Here is a 5584-nt window from a genome sequence, read left to right on the forward strand (position 1 = left end):
ACATACTTGGATACTTGTGTACATACTTGTGTACATACTTGTGTACATACTTGGGTACTTGTGTACATACTTGTGTACATACTTGGGTACTTGTGTACATACTTGTGTACATACTTGGGTACTTGTGTACATACTTGTGCAAATACTTGTGTGCTTACTTGTGTACTTACTTGTGTACTTACATTTTTACTTACTTGTGTACTTACTCGTGTACATACTTGGGTACTTGTGTACTTACTTGTCTACATACAGTACTTGTGTACTTGTATACTTACTTGTCTACATACAGTACTTGTGTACTTACTTGTGTGCTTACTTGTGTACTTACTTTTTTACTTGTGTACTTACTCGTGTACATACTTGGGTACTTGTGTACTTACTTGTCTACATACAGTACTTGTGTACTTACTTGTATACTTACTTGTCTACATACAGTACTTGTGTACTTACTTGTGTACATGTGTACATACTTGTGTACTTACTTGTGTACTTACGTGTGTACTTCCTTTCAAAAGAAAAGTTGTTCAGAAGACAAGCACTTACTAAAAATAGAATACTTTTTTCCTCTCTTCCGCATCTCGTCTTCTTCTTCTTCTTCTTCTTCTTCTGCACCTTTTTAGAGAGCATCTTCTTCTGTTGCAACCTGTTGCTCATCTCTCTCTCACACACACACACACACACACACACACACACACACACACACACACACACACACACACGCCAACACACACACGCCAAAAAGAGGAAACAGCTGGTTTGCTGTCTTTTATCCGCCATCTTTGCAGCCTGCGAAGGTAAGAAGAGAGTTTGTGTTGTTTGTGACACATTTTGTGTTACTAATGTCGTTATAATCTGGAAGCACGTTCGCTGTGCCTAATGAAGTGTCCAGGAAGTGTGGTGCAAGAAGTGAGGAAGTCAACTTAAGTCTGTTAACCTTTTTTTTCTTTTTTACCTCTTACTCATTTGTCAGCTGCTGGAAAATATGACATGTTTACCATACGCGGAAAATATGACTTGTCATAAATCATAAACTATGTTGTTTTTAGCAGAAGTGCAGTCCTTTCATCCTTTGGCACTTTAATGAAATACTTTTTTTTTTTTTTAAATGTTGTGAAATGTGACACGTGTATACTTGAGCTATTTATGAATAATTATTCAATTATAAATGAGTGAAAATGTCAAATATATATTGGGACTGAAATAAATCCTTGAATAAATAGTTTCAATACAATGAATTAAAAATATGTATTAAAATGTGGAATTATTTATGAAATGTGATGAATGATTCAAGTAAAAAACATTTTTAAAAAATAGTCAAATATTAAGAATTGGCCCTAAAATCTATCCATAAGTAGATAATTTTAATTAATTAAAAATAAATAATTAAAAGTATTACATTGTGAAATGTGAAACATTAATATGCTGTTGAGGACCTATTTGTTAATATTGGATTAAATACCAAATGAATGATTACAGAAAATGAGTACAATGTTCAATAAAAATATAAAACTGTTGTGAAATAAATCCACAAAAAATGCTTGAATACAATTAATTGGAAATACTTTTTTTTTTTTTTTTAATTTTGTGAAATGTGGCACGTGTATAGTTGAGCTGTTTATGAATTATTATTTAATTATAAATGACTGATATATTGGGTCTGAAATAAATCCTTGAATAAATAGCCTTAATACAATTAATTAAAAATACTTATTAAAATGTAGAATTGTTTATACAGTTTGATGAATGATTAAATTATTTTCCTTTTTTTTTTTAAATAGTAAAATGGTCAAATATTGTAAAGTGGCCCAAACATAAATCCATAAATTGATCATTTTAATTAATTAAAAATGAATAATTAGAAGTAATACATTGTGAAATGTGAAACATTTATATTTAAGCTATTGAGGACCTACTTATTAATGTTGGATTAAATGTCAAATTAATTATTACAGAAAATGAGTACAAAGTTCAATAATAATTTCATCATAAAGCTGTTGAGGAATTTTTTTTTTAAATTTGATGAATGATTCAATTAAAAAAATAGTAAAATGGTCAAATATTTTAAATGTACCCAAAAATTGATCCATAAATAGATCATTTTAAATAATTAAATGTAATACATTGTGAAATGTAAAATATTAATATTGAAGCTATTTAGGACATATAATAATATGATTAAATATCAAATTATTATTACAGAAAATGAGTACAACGTTCAATAAAAAATATAAAACTGTTGTGAAATAAATCCACAAAAAATGCCTAAATACAATTAGTTGGAAATAAGTTTTTTTTTAAATGTTGTGAAATGTGACATGTGTATAGAAAATGTCAAATATTATAAATTGGGCCTGAAATAAATCCTTGAATAAATAGTTTAAATACAATGAATTAAAAATATGTATTAAAATGTGACACATTCAGGAATTATTTATAAAATGTAATGAATTATTAAATTAAATCACAAAAATTGATCCATAAATACATCATTTTAAATAATTAAAAGTAATATATTGTGAAATGTGAAAAATTAATATTTAAACTATTTAGGACATATTTAATAATATTGGATTAAATATCAAATTAATTATTACAGAAAATGAGTACAAAGTTCAATAAAAATATAAAGTTGTTGTGAAATAAATTCATTAAAAATGCTTAAATACAATTAATTGGAAATAAGTTTTTTTTTTTAAATGTTGTGAAATGTAACAGGTATAGTTGAGCTGTTTATGAATAATTATTCAATTATAAATGAGTGAAAATGTCAAATATTATAAATTGGGCCTGAAATAAATAGTTTCAATACAATTAATTAAAAATACGTATTAAAGGTGGAATTATTTGTAAAATTTAATAAATGATTAAATGAAATTACATTTAAAAAAAATAGTAAAGCGGTCAAATATTATAAATTGGCCCAAAAATAAATCCATAAATAGGTCATTTTAAATAATTAAAAATAAATAATTAAACGTAATACATTGTGAAATGTGAAACATTTATATTTAAGCTATTGAGGACCTATTTATTAATGTTGGATTGAATATCAAATTAATTATTACAGAAAATGAGTACAAAGTTCAATAAAAGTATAAAGCTGTTGTGAAATAAATCCACAAAAAATGCTTAAATACTTAAAAATGCTTAAAGACTTTTATGTTCACCTTAGCTTTCAGCTAAATCTTTTAATCTTTTAACTTTTAACGTCTGCACTGTTTTTATTTTTATTGTCTGCATTTTAATTTTGCTTTTATTTTCTTTCATTTCACTTTGTTGTCTGTGAAGCACTTTGAGTCTGCCTTGTGTATGAAAAGCGCTATACAAATAAAGTTGCCTTGCCTTGCCTTGCCTTAAATACAAGTAATTGGAAATAAGTTTTAAAAAATACATGTTGTGAAATGGGACACGTGTATAGTTGAGATGTTTATGAATATTTATTCAATTATAAATGACAGAAATAGTCAAATATTATAAATTGGGCCTGAAATAAATCCTTGAAAAAATAGTCTTAATACAATGAAATTAAAATGTATTAAAATGTGGAATGTGAAACATTCAGGAAATATTTATAACATTTGACGAGTGATTAAATTAAATTACTCATCAAATGTTATAAATATGTCATTCAATACAATGTATTAAAAATATGTGCTAAAATGTGAAATGTGACACATTTCATCATAAAGCTGTTGAGGAATTATTTATTAAATTTGATGAATGATTCAATTAAATTACTTCTTTCTTTTTTTTAAATAGTCAAATTGACCCAAAAATCGATCCATAAATAGATCATTTTAAATAAATAAAAGTAATATATTGTGAAATGTGAAACATTAATATTTAAGCTGTTTAGGACATATTTAATAATATTGGATTAAATATCAAATTAATTATTACAGAAAATGAGTACAAAGTTCAATAAAAAATATAAAGCAGTTGTGAAATAAATCCACAAAAAATGCTTAGATACAATTAATTGGAAATAAGTTTAAAAGTATATATATGTTGTGAAATGTGACACGTGTATAGTTGAGCTGTTTATGAATATTTATTCAATTATAAATTTGTGAAAATGTCATATATTATAAATTGGTAATAATAGTTTCAATACAATGAATTAAAAATATGTGTTAAAATGTGACACATTCAGGAATTATTTATAAAATTTAATGAATGGTTAAATTAAATAACTTTAAAAAATAAAAAAATTTAAATGGTAAAATATTTTAAATTTACCCTAAAATTGATCCATAAATACATCATTTTAAATAATTAAAAGTAATATATTGTGCAATGTGAAACATTAATATTTAAACTATTTAGGACATATTTAATAATATTGTATTAAATATCAAATTAGTTATTACAGAAAATGAGTACAAAGTTCAATAAAAAATATAAAGCAGTTGTGAAATGAATCCACAAAAAATGCTTAAATACAATTAATTGGAAATACGTTTTTTTTTTTAATTTTGTGAAATGTAACACGTGTATAGTTGAGCTGTTTATGAATAATTATTCAATTATAAATGAGTGAAAATGTCAAATATTATAAATTGGGCTTGAATTAAATCCTTGAATAAATAGTTTAAAATACGTATTAAAATGTGGAATGTGACACATTTTATAATAAAGCTGTTGAGGTATTATTTATTAAATTTGATGATTCAATTAAAAAAATAGTAAAATGGTCAAATATTTTAAATTTACCCAAAAATGTATCCATAAATAGGTCATTTTAAATAAATAAAAGTAATACATTGTGAAATGTGAAACATTAATATTTAAGCTATTTAGGACATATTTAATAATATTGGATTAAATATCAAATTAATTATTACAGAAAATGAGTACAAAGTTCAATAAAAATATAAAACTGTTGTGAAATAAATCCACAAAAAATGCCTAAATACAATTAGTTGGAAATACGTTTTTTTTTAAATGTTGTGAAATGTGACATGTGTATAGAAAATGTCAAATATTATAAATTGGGCCTGAAATAAATCCTTGAATAAATAGTTTCAATACAATGAATTAAAAAGTACAAAGTTCAATAAAAAATATAAAGCTGTTGTGAAATAAATTCACAAAAAATGCTTAAATACAATTAATTAGAAATAAGTTGTTTTTTTTTAATTTTGTGAAATGTAACGTGTATAGTTGAGCTGTTTATGAATATTTATTCAATTATAAATTTGTGAAAATGTCAAATATTATAAATTGGTAATAATAGTTTCAATACAATTAATTAAAAGTATGTGTTAAAATGTGACACATTCAGGAATTATTTTTAAAATTTAATGAATGGTTAAATTAAATTACTTATAAAAAAAAAAAAATTAAATGGTAAAGTATTTTAAATGTACCCTAAAATTGATCCATAAATAGATCATTTTAAATAATTAAAAGTAATATATTGTGAAATGTGAAACATTAATATTTAAACTATTTAGGACATATTTAATAATATTGGATTAAATATCAAATGAATTATTACAGAAAATGAGTACAAAGTTCAATAAAAAAAATATAAAGCAGTTGTGAAACAAATTCACAAAAAATGCTTAAATACAATTAATTG

The sequence above is a fragment of the Entelurus aequoreus genome, linkage group LG03, assembly GCF_033978785.1.
Source record: "Entelurus aequoreus isolate RoL-2023_Sb linkage group LG03, RoL_Eaeq_v1.1, whole genome shotgun sequence".
In the NCBI taxonomy this organism is placed as follows: Eukaryota; Metazoa; Chordata; class Actinopteri; order Syngnathiformes; family Syngnathidae; genus Entelurus; species Entelurus aequoreus.